General features: G+C 52.2%; 1 long non-coding RNA gene across 1 annotated transcript; it reads left to right on the forward strand.

Annotated features, from left to right (window-relative positions):
* The first annotated feature begins 7,676 nt into the window (after positions 1 to 7,676).
* On the forward strand, positions 7,677 to 14,767 carry LOC138849185 (uncharacterized). The gene is made up of 2 exons (XR_011387617.1): positions 7,677 to 9,240; positions 11,842 to 14,767. It is a non-coding gene; the product is annotated as an uncharacterized lncRNA (long non-coding RNA).
* Positions 14,768 to 15,233: the final 466 nt, after the last annotated feature.

The following is a 15,233-nucleotide window of genomic DNA, read 5'->3' on the forward strand; positions in this document are numbered from 1 at the left end:
GTGAGCATTCCTACTTTAAAGAAACCCACACAGAATCGATTTTCACTGTGCAGAGCCCTCTTTAGAGTGAAAAACCAAACGTTGATAAAAGAGGAGGAAAACTCCCCATGGTCCTGGGTCCTTCTCCTTTGTCCTCAGCCAAGGACCTCGTCCGTGAGCACTGGAAACCTGAGCAGGCGGCCTCGGCCCACATGGCCAGTCCCCACCTAGGCCTCCCCGCGGCAGGTGCTGCCCTCTGATGCCAGTGTTGCTGACGCCCGCGTGTGCCCGGCTGGCTGGGCCTCAGGCGGGAATCAGCGGCCCGGGGAGTGTCCCAGGCCAGCCGAGGGAGGAGCGGCGCCACCTACTGGCACCAGCGGCTTCCAGCACACGGGCTGGTGGGCGCCCCACCTGCCCCCTTACTGATGCACAGAAGGGGCGCACATCTCCCGCCCACCCAGGCGGGCTTGGGAGCCTATGTGAGCGCCGACTCAGCAGGTGGAGGGAGGCAGGTGCCCAAGACCCTGACTCTGCCCTCTTGAGGTCTGGCCTGTAGGAAGTCGCTGGCCAGGGCTGCAGCAGGGCATGAGGGCCCCGCTGTCCAGAGCACAGGCCCTGGGCCCTGAGCCTCAAGCTGCAGGGGCAGTGTGGTGTCAGGGGAGGGAGGATGTGGTCCCGGTGCCCAGGGCTCTGACCCGGCCCCTCCTGCCCTTGACCTTGAGTCCCTGGGAAGGTGACAGCATCACAGCACCCGGTGTGACAGGCGTCATGCAGCAGGGAGAGGCAGGTGCAGGAGACAGGGGCAGGACGGCTGGGCGTGGCCACAGTTGTGACTTCCTGGAGTCCCAGCAAGCCAGAGCAGCGGGGCCTGGAGCAGGGGAGAGGCTGGGAGCCAGGCAGGCAGGGGCAGAGCGGGGCGGGCAGCTGCAGGGGCTCCTGCGTCAGGCCCGCATGGCCTGCAAGGTGCGGTGAGAACGTCCCCAAGGCGAGGAGCAGGGGCTGGCCGCGGGGCAGCAATGGGCAGCCAGAGGGACCTGCGGCAGCAGTGGGGCTCTGCCTTCAGGCTGCTCACCTGTGACACGGCCCACAGGAGCCAGCCAGCCTCCCTCATCACGCTGTGGTCAGCAGCCCAGGCCAGGAGAGGGCCCCCGGGTTGGGGTGGGGGAGGCTGGCCCGGCGCATCAGGGGGCCTGGAGCTGCACCTGCAGGGCCTCAGCCCCAGCGCTGGGAACAGACTGGGGCACAGCGTGGGAGAGAGAGTCCTGGCCAGGGAAGGGACTGCGATTGCGAGGCAGAACTGCAGCAGGACCCCCTCTGGGCTGCCCAGGAGTTCCCGCGGGGGTCCCAGCAGGACCCGAGGTGAGTCACAGCGATACAGACTCAACTTTCCCAGCTGTAAGATGGGTGGAAGAAGACCCACTCAAGGGGGCAGCCCCTGTGACCATGTGGTCTGGCAACCGGTCCCTTTTCACCCCCAGTGGCCTCCTGCGAGCGGTGAGGCCCCGGCCTGGTTCCAGCAGGAGGATCCCAGCCTGGCTCCCCACCCAGTAGGTCCCCACGCCCACCCTGGGCAGCCCTCCTTGTCTCAAGATGACCAGGTCACCAACACAGTCCATCGGTCTGTCCAGAAGCATCGAGAAGGAATCTGCCCCGGCTTCCTCCTCCTGGGTCTCCCAGGGGGCACCTGTGGGTGGAGGCCGGACCCCGGGGACAGTTACGGACTCGGCTGTGGGCTCCCAGAAAACTGCCCCAGCCGGGGCTGCCTGTGGGTGGGAAGGGCCGAGAACCACTGTCCCCGCCACGGGCCGGCATTCCGCGCGCGCCCCCTCGCGGCCGGCAGCGAGCACTGCAGCGCTCCTAGGTGCCCCTGGCGCGTGGCGCCCACCGAGACAGTGGGGCCGGGGTCACCCCGCGGGACGGTGCCGCTGCCGCCCGCAAGCCCTTGCTCACGTCCTCTCGCTGCCCACTCTGCAGGGCGCGTGCTGCGGCCCTAGCCGTACTGGGGAGGCAGCCGAGGTTCTGAGAAAGGCACTGCCACCCAGGACTGCACCCCTTGGGTCCCGGCTGAGCCGCAGGGACGCCCTCTGGGTCCGAATCCGGAGGCGGGTAAGGCAGCAGGGAGCCCCATCCCGAGCTCTGCCGCGCGGCTGGTCACAGCCTCGTCACAGGGGCCTCGAACAGAGGAGTCCCCGGAGGGAGCGGAAGAAAGCAGCCTTCGGAGGGGGCCCCGTGGGAGCGCAGGGGGCGCGGGCTGGGCCAGAGCAGGAGGCGAGCCTGCCCGCCCGCCCGCGTCCCCAGGGGTCCGCGAAGCCTGCTGTGAGCAGGGAGATTGTCCAGGGGAGGCGGAGCGGGTCCCCCGGGCGGCAGGAGGGGGGCGGCCGGGCACTCGGCTCGGCACCTGGGGACCCGCACGGCGGCGTCTGCGCGCGCACGGACGGGGACAGCAGTGTCACCCGCGGGAATGCCTGCGTCACTGCAGCCGCCCTTCTGCATGACGCCACAGACGTGCCCCGGGTGAGAGCGAGGAGCTGCCAGGGGCTTCTCGGGCTGTGACCCCCAGCACCTGCCCGCGGCACCGCACCCGCGCTGGAGCTCGTGGCAGGGGTCCCAGGACGTGGTGCGCCAGTGGTGGGCTCTCGGGGTGGCGGGGCGGGTGCCATGGGTCGGGGATCCGGGCTCGGACGAGGAGGAAAGCAAGGCGACGGCACGCTGCTGCCGGGGACCAGAGCACTGGTCAGGGCCACAGGCAGGCTGGCGGCCCGGGCACCGTGAGACCCTGGAGGAGCCCCTGCGAGAAGCGAGAGGGAGCGCTCAGGTCCCTGCGGTGGCCCCGACCCGCGCTTTCGTGACGGACCCACCCCAACCTCGGAGGGGACATCACACTTCACTGTGGTCTGCGTGAACTGGGGGCTTCCGGTGCCGGACACCGATCCCCAGGTCCTGTGGGCACGCGTCCGTGAGGTGGCGCCTTTGAGAGGGGCTGCGTCCCAGAGCTGCCCTCCCCAGGAGCTGGGGCCTCCCAGGGCTGACGTCACCGCCGCACCGGCTGACGTCATCACAACGTCGGGTGACGTCATCACAACGTCGGGTGACGTCATCACAGCGCTGGCTTCCCTATGTGAGGAGTCTTTGATGATGACACGCACATTGTGAAAAACCTACTCACGGATTCCAAGCTTTTTGCGCTCAAATAAACGTCTTCTAATTCCGTTTGCCGCGAACATTTCCAAGTGCTTTGATGAGTGCGAGTTCTCCCTGGACCTCTCGTGCTGCCGCCTCCCACCCCCACCCCGGGATGGGCTCCCGGAAGGCAGCCACGGAAGGGCCAGGCCCAGGGCTGGCAAGACCCGGAGGACAGGCTCCTGGGACAAGCGCTCAGCTCCGGGGAGCAGCGTCTCCGGAGAAGGGCGTGGAGCCCACCTGACACCAGACCAGGAGCACCCGTGAAGAGCAAGGCCACCGGCGAGGAACCAACCCCGCTAGAGCTACGCTCACGGCTGGAGCATAGCTGTTCACACCATCTCAGCTCAGCCAGAGTCCCTCCCGGAACGAGGTTCTCTCTTGCTGCAGATGGAGGAGGGCAGAGCGTCTGCTTTTGCAGCTCTCTTGTCACCGTGAGGCGCCATCTGTCTAAGGAAACAGCACAGGGAGAGTAGATCGAAGGAACAGAAAATGAAATTAGGTCCAGGGTGTTGGTCCTGAATCGAATTGTGTTCAAAGCCAGCTGCCACTCTGCAGCATTGTTGAGCCAAGGCGTTTATGTTTTCATGTGGTCTTTTCTGCCCCTTCCAGTTAAAGCAGTGTCAGAGCCAGCGGTGAGAAGAGCTCCATTCCAGGAACTAGAGATGGACAACTTTTTTTTTTTTTTTAACTTATTTGACAGGCAGAGTTAGACAGTGAGAGAGAGAGAGAGAGAGAGAGAGAGAGAGAGAGAGAGAGACGGAGAGAAAGGTCTTCCTTCCTTTGGTTCATGCCCCAAATGGCCGCTACAGCCGGCGCTGCGCCGATCTGAAGCCAGGAGCCAGGTGCTTCTTCCTGGTCTCCCACGTGAGTGCAGGTGCCCAATCACCTGGGCCACAGCAGAGAGCTGAACTGGAAGAGGAGCAGCCGGGACTAGAACCCGGTGCCCATATGGGATGCCGGCACCGCAGGCAGAGGATTAGTCAAGTGAGCCATGGCACAGGCCCCAGACAACCTTAAATTGAACAAAAGCGGTAAAATAAATGTGGTTGCAATTTTAAAATACAAAAAATACAAAGAACAGTCAGGAATAAAAGAAGCAAATCTGAACAATAAGCAAATAGATTTTATTTATTTATTTGAAAGTCAGAGTTACACAGAGAGAGAAGGAGAGGCAGGGAGAGGGAGAGGGGGAGGGGGAGGGGTCTTTCATCTGCCGATTCTCTCCCCATTGTCCATAATGGGTAGAGCTGTGCCAATCCAAAGCCAGGAGCTTCTTCTGGGTCTCCTACACAGGTGCAGGGGCCCAAGCACTTGTGCCATCTTCTTCTGCCTTCCCAGGCACATTAGCAGGGAGCTAGATCAGAAGTGGAACAGCCAGAACTCGAACCAGCACCCATATGGGATGCCGGCATTGCAGGTGGTGGTTTTACCCACTACACCACAATGCTGGCCCCATATTCCCGTATGTTGAGGGCATTTGGAGAATGAACTATCAGATGTGAGCTCTGCCTTTCTGTGTCTCTCAGATAAACAAAGTTAAAAAAATTGCTTAAGATTTTATTTTTTTGTTTGAGAGGTAGTGTTACAGAGGAAGAGAGAGAGAGAGAGAGGTCTTCCACCCACTGGTTCACTCCTCAAATGGCTGCAATAGCTGGAGCTAGGCAGATCCGAAGCCAAGAGCCAGGAGCTTCTTCTAGGTCTCCCATGTGGGTGCAGGGGCCCAAGGACTTGGGCTATCTTCTACTGCTTTCCCAGGCCATAGCAGAGAGCTAGATCAGAAGAGGAGCAGCCAGGACTCAAACCTGTGCCCATATGGGATGCTGGTGGGGGGCTTAGCCAACTACACCACAGTGCTGGCCCCAGTTCAAAAATTTTTAAGTAGCAGTTGGGAACAAAAGGTGATGGGAAATAGAACAAGGAAGGCAAAGGATATGTGGACTAGATTAAATGGGACCAGTACACACAAAAGCAGATTCTCAGCTCTTTCCCAGCTGGGTGGGGTTCCTTCTCTGTCCTCCCTCTCCTTCTCAGATTCCTGTTAGAAGCATGGTATCTTCACTATAGCCCAATGTCTCTTAAGCTCTTTTCTACCTTTCTCAGTCTTTTTTTCCTCTGCGTATTTTCTTCTCTTTTTTAAAAAAGATTTATTTGTTTATTTTGAAAGAATTACAGGGAGGGAGAGGGAGAGAGGGAGAGAAAGAGGGAGAGAGAGGGAGAGAGAGAGGGAGACAGGGAGAGAGGGAGACAGGGAGAGAAAGAGAGAGGGAGAGAGGGAGAGAAAGAGAGAGGGAGACAGGGAGAGAGAGGGAAAGAGAGGGAGAGAGAGAGAGAGAGAGAGAGGGAGAGAGAGGGAGAGAGGGAGAGAGAGGGAGAGAGAGAGAGGGAGAGAGAGGGAGAGAGAGGGAGAGAGGGAGAGAGAGAGAAATTGCATCTATTGGTTCATTTCCCAGATGGCTGCAATGGGCAGCACCCAGCCAGGAGCCAGGAGCCAGGAGCCAGGAGCCAGGAGCCAGGAGCCAGGAGCCTCATCCAGGTCTCCCACGTTTATGGCAGGGGCCCAAGCACTGGGGCCACCATCTGCTGCCTTCCAGATACATTCTCACGAAGCGGAATCAGAAGCAGAGGCTTTTCTTATTTCCCAGGTGCATTATCAGGGGGCTGGATTGGAAGTGGAGCAGCTGGGACAGAAACCAACACCCAAAAGGGATGCCAGGGGTTACAGGAGGCAGCTTAACCTGCTATGCCGTATATTTTATTTTTTTAAAAAAATTAATTATTCACTTCCATTTTATTTGAAAGGCAGAGAGTCAGAGAATCTTCCACCAATTGGTTCATTCCCCAATGCCCCCCCAAATAGCCAGTGCTGGGCCAGGCTGAAGCCAGGAGCCCAGAACTCAATCCAGATCTCCCATATTGGATAGCAGGGTCCCATTAAAAAAATAAGCAACCAATGATGACCTGCACCGAATAAATGAGCTGATACAGGTGTGAGCGGGCCCTTTCCTCTGACTGTGCACCGTCTCCCGCCTTCCCCAGGCCTCTCCCCGACCCACGAGTACTTCTAGTGAAAGCCCCTGACTTACTCAGGCCTGTGTTCCCGGGGCTCCTAGGTCGCTGGTCTCGGGTGGAAGCCCCGCAGTGGCTCTGCCCCGGGGAGCTCCTGGCGCCCACAGCCCGCTGACGCCGCTGTCTTCTTTTTCAGGGAAATATGCAGAGGTGTAAACTTGTGATGGATCAGATCAGTGAGGCCAGAGACTCCATGCTTAAGGTTTTAGATCACAAAGACCGTGTCCTGGGGCCGGCGCTGTGGCATAGTGGGTAAAGCCGTCGCCTGCGGTGCCAGCATTCCATATGGGCGCTGGTTCAGAGTCCCAGCTGCTCCACTTCTGATCCAACTCTCTGCTATGGCCTGGAAAAGCAGTGGAGGATGGCCCAGGTCCTTGGGCTCCCGCATCTGCATGGGAGACCCGGAAGAAAATCCTGGCTTTGGATCAGCGCAGCTCCAGCCAATTGAGGAGTGAACCAGCGGATGGCAGACCTTTCTTTCTTTCTCTCTCTCTCTCTCTCTGTCTCTCTCTGTCTCTCCTTCTCTCTCTCTCTAACTCTGACTTTCAAATAAGTAAATAAATCTTAAAAAAGACCTTGTCCTAAACTGCTCAACAAGAACGGGACGGCCAAGAAAGTGTCCAAGTTGGGCCGGAAGAACCCAGAGTTTGGAAACCGAGCTTATGAAGGCTGACGGTGGGGGAGGGGCTCCGGTTATTTCCAAGAAGGAACATTGGCGTAAAGGCAGTGCTCCTCAGTTCTCGCGTGCAAGCGGAGGGAGCCACGGCAGCCATCTTCTACTGCTTTCCCAGGCCATAGCAGAGAGCTGGATGGGAAGAGGAGCAGCCAGGTCTCGAACTGGCATCCATATGGGATGCCGGCACTTCAGGCCAGGGCTTTAACCAACTGCGCCACAGCGCCCCCCCGCCCTCCCCTTTTAAAAAGATTTATTTATTTGAAAGTCAGAGTTACACACAGAGAGAAGGAGAGGCAGAGACAGAGGTCTTCCATCTGCTGGTTCGCTTCCCAGTTGGCCGCGACAGCTGGAGCTGCGCCGATCCGAAGCCAGGAGCCAGGAGCTTCCTCCAGGTCTTCCCATGTGGGTGCAGGGGCCCAAGGACTTGGGCCATCTTCTACTGCTTTCCCCACCATAGCAGAGAGTTGGATAGGAAGTGGAGCAGCCAGGACTTGAACCGGTACCCATATGGGATGCCAGCACTGCAGGCGGAAACTTCACTTGCTATGCCACAGCGCCAGTCCCTCGTGCTTTCTTATTAAGGCAAGTTCTGAAGGGCCAGCGTGGGGCACAGCATGTTAAGCTGCCACCTGTGATGTGGACATCACATCTCAGAGCACTGCTGCGCTTCTTATCCAGCTCCCTGTTGATGGAGCCTGGGAAAGCAGCAGAAGACGGCCCAAGTGCTTGGGCCCCTGACACCCATGTGGGAGACCCAGATGGAGTTCTGAAGAGTTAAAATTGTATATGTGCGGGTGTAAAAAGTTAAGCTTAAGCTTACAGGTTGGAAGCTTCCTGGTGCAGCTGTGAAAATAAAACAGTGAAGTAGCACCTTGACAATAGGGACTCCATTTTGGAGCACTTGAGACTGCATTCTGGGAAAGCAACCCCCCCACCGTGAGACTCTGGTCCGAAACTATGATCTCAAATAGTCGGACAATAGCAGTGCACTACATCACCCTTGGCAACACACAAAAACCCCCTAGCATGATTGCTCAAGCTTAAAAGTAGAAAGGTTACACCTGGGTTACCTGGGCTAATAATGAAGATGTGATTTGTCTATGTCTTAAGATCATAATTGCTGATTGTAAGACTTTAGCAACTGCTTAACAACCGTGTATTCTCTTCCCCCCTTCCCGGTTTTGCGGTTTTTGCCTTTATAAACCCGAACCTTTGGTTATTCGGGGCTGCTCTGTTCATGTATGATCAGACAGCCCCAGCATGCTGGATAATCAATAAAGCTTCCCCTTGCTGTTTGCATAAGAGATGTCTCTTGGTGACGTTTTTCGGGCAGTCGACTCTAACATTTGGAGGCCCCAGCGAGATCTGACTGCTGCCTGCAGACGTCTCCAACGGATATCTCTTGGGGTAAGTGCAGGCGCCTATTCGTGTTGTCGGCCGGCTTATTTGTGGTTTGTGTCTCTTCATTCTGGATTTTGGTAGTTTGTGAGCGCTCCAGGGTTTTGGGAACTGTGCTGGTGTAGTAGCTGCTGGGACAGGGCGTGAGCCCTTCCTGGCTGTGGCCGGCAGACGTGCCCGGGGGCCACAGGCTACAGCCCTGAGGGACGCCTCAGGAGGACAAAGGAAGGCTGGGGACGCCCAGATACTTCCGACGGGGCAGGCGTGGAGTCTGCATTCCCAGCACAGACGGGGTGGCCGGTAAGGCCTTCTTATTATTAGTCTTTTGTAGTTGTAAGGTGCTTTGTTGGTTGTCTTGTTGTTTGTTGATTGTGTTCTCTTGTCATTTAGCATTGTATGGGGTGCTGTGATGGCTCCCGTTTGGTAGATTTGGAATCTGCATTTGTATTGCCAGCATTGTCGCGTGACTCTGAAGTGGTTCTGGAGTCTGCATTTGTAGGTTCTGAAGTGGTTCCGGAGCTTGCATTTGTATTACCGGCATCCTCACAGGGCTCTGAGGCGGTTCCAGAGTCTGTGTTTGTATTGCCAGCATCATCGCGACCAGTAGTTTATCTCAATTCCTTTATGGACACTTTGTGTGGTTGTTGTGTGCTGATTCTCTACACTGTTTGTCTGTTCGTGTACATTGTGATGTCTGCTAACATGGGCCAGACTGTGTCTACACCTTTGTCTCTAACTTTGAATCATTGGTCGGAGGTAAGCGACCGGGCACATAACCTTTCTTTGTCAGTCAAGAAGGTAAAGTGGCAGTCTTTCTGTGCCTCTGAATGGCCCCCCGGAGGGCTCTCCATTTACCACTCATTCGCCAAGTGAAAGAGGCCGTTCTCCTGCCTGGCCGTCATGGGCACCCAGACCGGGATTTTGAGAAAACATCGGAGGTCAGTATTCCTTCCCTCAAGCGGGACCGGATCTGTGGAAGTGACCGTTGAGTGTCCGGCACCCCACAGCTCTCCGAGAACGCGGAGTCCCCCCGGCCACGGCTTAGCTACGGCCGAAACTCCAGAGGGATTGTAAGGAACGGGAGGGAAATTAGGAAGGGCAGTTGGCTGAGAGCCTGGAGACCCCCTGAGCTCGCTTTGGCTTCCCGGCGGCCGGATTGCGACCCGAGGACCAGGTCTCTCTCTCGGAGGGACGCCTGGTCACGCTGCCTACTGCTACGCGAGCAGGGCTTAGCTTCGGTCGAGGCTAATATTGGCCCTTCAGGTAAACTCAGACAACTAGGTAGTGGGTAACCTTGAGTGATAGGAGATTTCAAACCCCACTCAGCCCCCAGACATGAGGAGCTTCATTGCTTTCTGCCTTCCTCCTCCTCCCGGGGGGAGGGGGGGCTCCCTCCCCCACTCTTTTGCTCTCCTCATCTCCATTCCTATACCACTGGCGAGGAGAAAGGGAGAGGGAAATTCCACAGGTCTCTCCACCTGGGGAAAAGCTGTTACCTGTTACCTGTTAACCCTTTCCAACCGGGTAAAAAGTTTTCCGTCTTTGCAGCTTATGGTAGCTCTGGTGCGTCTTAAAAGTTTTTTGTAAACTATTACTGTTGCTAAGCTTTGATTGCCTGAGGACTAAATCTGGAAAAGAGCTAAAGTTAACTATCTGTTGTAATTGACTGAGTGTCTGCAGTAGTCCTAATTAATCTGGCTTTGGTTAAATTATAGAAGGTTCCCAACACCCCACGGCTAGTCCTGCCAGGCCCCGGTGTGTGCAGTCTTCCCTGTAAATGGGGGACCACAGCCTTTCTCTGCACTCCAAATATCTCTAGGCAGAGCCCCCACCCCAGGGCTGCTTCTTTTTCCTCTCCTGGAGGAATTTCCAATTCAATACCACTGCTGACCTTACCTAAGGGAGCCAGAACCTTAAGCCATTAACCCTTTCCAACCTGATGGGTTTTTCTCTTTGCAGCTAATAAAAACCTAAACAATGGGTTCATATGCTGATAATCAGCTCTTTTCTGTGCTGCTGTCCCTGACTCATCTGAGAGCGTTCACCTGTCTTGAAGGTTTCGCGTTTTTCTATTGCCATTAGAGTCTTGATTGGAAAAACTACAATGTGAAGTTGTTTACATTGTTTATCTGTTTTTAATGTCTGAGTGATTACCCAACTGATCAGAAATGTACTAATTTTGGCTAAATGGTTTGACTCTCTGACAGCTTAAATTCTAAACCGAGTCTTCCAACTTTGGGCTTCCAGTCGGATCCCTGGAACTCTCAAAGGATGAGACTCTAAATTTGTTAAAGTAACAGCTGCTTGGGTCAATTCAGATTATATAAAATATATTAAAATGTTATAAATGGTGTCAGACCTATACTGTATTTATGTTTTTACTTTCCAGCTAAAGTGGTCTTATAAAAATAAGAGTAAAATTCTATGTATACAAGCCTTTATGTTGTTAACTAAAGTAAGCCAATGCAGATTGGTTCAAAAAATTGAGGTAATGCAAATGCCCTTCAGTTTGCTCAGTGGCTTGCTTGCTCAATTTTACATGTCTTTGATATGCTTTAAACTTGTTTCTCTTAATGAGGAAGATCTTTTCAAAGTTGTAAACATGCACTAATGTTTGCTGTCCAGGAGGTGTTATCCTCGTGTTACTTAAAAATATAAAAATGTAATTTTAACTTTTATTTCAGATAATGGTGTGGTATTCATTAATAACTCAGTGTCTTAAGTCATCTAGGCATCAGTGCTAAATAAAACTTGGAAAAATATATTATATATACTTTTAACATCTCAAATTCAATAAAAAAAAACTGTTTGAGTTTGTTAACATGTATTCGCATAGGTTGTCCATACATAACAATTCAAGGCTATATAAAAATAACTATGAGTATAAAGTTTCAAAAGGTGTAAACAAGTCATAAAAAGTTTTAAAATGTTTATAATTTTAAAATATTATTTACAGAGTTAAGTGCTAATGCTAAAATTACACTGACCTAAAGTTAAAGTCTAATCTTCTGTTATAACAATGGGGTTTAAAAAAAAAAAAAGTGTACTAATATTAGTAAATATCTAAAAATGGTCTAAATCATAAATCTTGGAATCTGTTTCTGCAAAAACTGTAACGTCTATTTTAACAGTGTCTGCTTAATCGATTACTCTGCCATTTCTAGAGTTAGGTCCTGTAAGCTCTTTTTGACTCTGTTAAATAAAACTCTTATATACAAGGTTTTTTTTATTTCTGGTTTATTCGACAACAAGAGACATAAAATTCATGTTAATCCATTGTGTACTCTACTGTCTCTGTTAAGTTATGGTTATGCGGCAGATGCTAGAAAACTGGGTTCCAAAAACCCAAGAAAACTCTAGTGTCCACAGGCTATACGGTAAATACCTGGAAGCCAAAGAATGGCAGAGACCTCTGCCACAATTTCTCCTCTAAGTCAGGCTACACAGTAAACACTGGTTAAACTGCCAGTTAAATCTAAAAGCCCAGAAAGTCAGGCTAGAGACCCGACTCACTGCCTCACTTCTCTTTTCTCTTCCAGAAGGGAAGTTACTACTGTTCTGCAGGACTCTCCATTGTGATGTACGGTTTGATCCCCAGACCTTATGTAAGGGATGACTGACCTTTTCCGTAATAATGCCTGGCCACAGTATAGGGCCCCAAACAACAACAACAACAACAAAAAAAGGTTAAACTATAAAATAATATGACAACTAGATCAATTTTTTGGTGTAAAAAGTTACACTGACCACCTCAAAGTATGCAAGCAGGTCACCACAGTTAATCTTACCTAAAGGGTCATAGTTCTCCTCATGGGCACGGTCTTAACTCGCAGGAAAATACTAAGTGTCAGAATTTGCCCATGACCATAGTTTTTCTAGCTCACCCTGATATTTAAAAAAAATCTCCAAAAATCAGGGATGGGTTGAGCACCCCCTTGACTGACATCATAGAGGCTGCCTCCTTGTCTACTTTATTAGAGACCAGAAAAATGAGGAGCAAGCTAGCAGCAGAGGATAGGCAACAGACCAATCAATGGCTGCTTTACACGGTGATTGCCATCAAGGAGACCCAGCAAGGCCAGTGCACCCCAAATGGCACCTGTTGCTAATATGAGGAGCCAGGGCATTGGGCAAGCAGCTGTCGTGACAGCAAATGCCTTCTGTCAGCCTTGCCAAGAGCACGGCCACTGGACACGAAACTGCCCTGGGTGTCGAAGGACTCCTGGTTCAGAACTACAGACCCTGTGGCCCCGAGCTAAAAAGCCTTTGGCTCTGCCCAGCCTCTGCCCAGCTTCCAGCTCCAGCCACTGCTATTGAGGGGATGGCCTACGCAAGTTGCCTATTTCCATCAGCCTCCTATTCAGCTCTCCTCCTAGTCCATCCATGTAATGCAAGTCAACAGGGTGCCTCCCTTAAAGGAGATTTGCATCTCTTTCAATTCTCTTCCAGCACCCCATGGATAGGTCTGGGCCTCACACACCCAGCCAGGCCTTAAAAGTCTATCCAATAACATTAAGCTTAGAAAGCCCTCCCTGCCAGTTCCTAAAAACAGGGCTTTCAGTAACAGCTAACTCAGATAGCCCTACACCAATTTGGACAGGTCCTCACTGAGGACTTAAAGGGGCTATCTCTTGAGGGGGGGTGCACAATAATCCATAATATAAATGGTTAAATGTAAATAATTCATTAGTCTGTCCTTTTCCCAGCCTGAGACTCTAGTTTTGTACATTGGCTTAACTTCCTAGCAAAACTGGCTACTAAATATCAAAAAAAAAAAAAAAAATTGTCTCTGGGTCAATCAGACTAGACAGGCACAAACCCAAATTTGTACTTTTCCTGGAAAAAGCCAAACAGCTCCAGGACCAGGCCAAGCAGGGCTGGGATTTCTGGCCTGACACCTGGTCATGGAAATCCTGGCTATTTCCTCTCCTTGGCCCACTAACTTCTGCAATCTTGATGCTTCTCTTTGCACCGTGTGTTTTTAATGCCCTTGTTCGTTTTGTCTCTAACAGACTAAAAGCTGTTAAACTCCAAATGGTCATCAGGCAAGGCTTCCAGCCCATTCCACTGGACGACCTGAGCAGCCCTCTGGACCGAGCAACACAGTTTTTCCAAGGCCACTGTTGCACACCATAAGACAGGTAGCAAGAGGAAATACCCAAATCCCCCTCGACGCCCACATGCCAGCTTCGAAGAAGTTACAGAAAACGGAACTCCATCCATAATCCCAAAGAAGAATTTTGGGTATTACCTCTTGAGGGGAAAATATTAGGCAGAAAGTCAGTTATGAGCTTATGTGTGTGTGACATAAAGGCCTAATGTGTCCAGCATACGCATCTGCATCTCAGTCATCCTGACAATGTTTCACGGACAGCCCGGCCTTTGCATCCCGCCCTGCCCCCTTCTACCTGATAACCTGCCAGGTGGAGGTCCCCGCCCCTTCTGCCTGACAAATCTTCTACAATCTCCCAGATGCAGCCCAGTATCTGCATTTCAGTATTACAGAACAGGCGGGGGTTGAATCTCATTTTCATGGGGGGGGGGGGGGTTATGCACGGCCCTAAAAAAAAAAAAAAAAAATGTTATTTTTATGCCGACTGAACCGGGGTGGTTAAAAACTCCATGGCCAAACTCAGAAAATGACTGGAAAAACGGCAACGGGAGAGGGGAACTCAACAGGGATGGTTTGAGTCATGGTTCGGCTGGTCCCCATGGCTTACTACTTTACTGTCAGCCCTAACAGGACCCTTAATTGTTCTACTCCTAATTGTAACCATAGGACCTTGTGTGTTAAATAGACTCATCACCTTCATGCGGAAACAAGTTAAAATTGTTAAACTCATGGTCATAAGACAATAATATGTCACATTAAAAGAGACAAAAACAAATAATCTCTAAGATTAGAGATCCTCACAACAAGGAGTGGGGAATGAAGAGTTAAAATTGTATATGTGCGGGTGTAAAAAGTTAAGCTTAAGCTTACAGGTTGGAAGCTTCCTGGTGCAGCTGTGAAAATAAAACAGTGAAGTAGCACCTTGACAATAGGGACTCCATTTTGGAGCACTTGAGACTGCATTCTGGGAAAGCAACCCCCCCACCGTGAGACTCTGGTCCGAAACTATGATCTCAAATAGTCGGACAATAGCAGTGCACTACATCACCCTTGGCAACACACAAAAACCCCCTAGCATGATTGCTCAAGCTTAAAAGTAGAAAGGTTACACCTGGGTTACCTGGGCTAATAATGAAGATGTGATTTGTCTATGTCTTAAGATCATAATTGCTGATTGTAAGACTTTAGCAACTGCTTAACAACCGTGTATTCTCTTCCCCCCTTCCCGGTTTTGCGGTTTTTGCCTTTATAAACCCGAACCTTTGGTTATTCGGGGCTGCTCTGTTCATGTATGATCAGACAGCCCCAGCATGCTGGATAATCAATAAAGCTTCCCCTTGCTGTTTGCATAAGAGATGTCTCTTGGTGACGTTTTTCGGGCAGTCGACTCTAACAGTTCCAGGCTCCTGGCTTCTACCTGGATCAGCACTGGCATTGAGGCATCAGGGGAGTGAAGCAGAAGGTGGTTCTCCGTCTCTTCCTCTCTTTCTCTCTCTCTCTCTCTCTCTCTCTCTCTCTGTGTATGTGTGTGTAACTGGGCATTTCGAATAAATAAATCCATCTTCTTTTATTAAAGATTTATTTATTCACTTGAAAGTCAGAGTTACACAGAGAGAGAGAGAGAGAGAAAGAGAGAGAGAGAATCTTCCATCCGCTGGTTCACTCCCCAGTTGGCTGCAATGGCTGGAGCTGCGCCGATCCGAAGCCAGGAGCCAGGAGTTTCTTCCAGGTCTCCCACATGGGTGCAGGGGCCCAAGGACTTGGGCCACCCTCCACTGCTTTCCCAGGCCATAGCAGAAAGTGGGATCGGAAGTGGAG

This window comes from Oryctolagus cuniculus, chromosome 3 (assembly GCF_964237555.1).
Source record: "Oryctolagus cuniculus chromosome 3, mOryCun1.1, whole genome shotgun sequence".
Lineage (NCBI taxonomy): Eukaryota > Metazoa > Chordata > Mammalia > Lagomorpha > Leporidae > Oryctolagus > Oryctolagus cuniculus.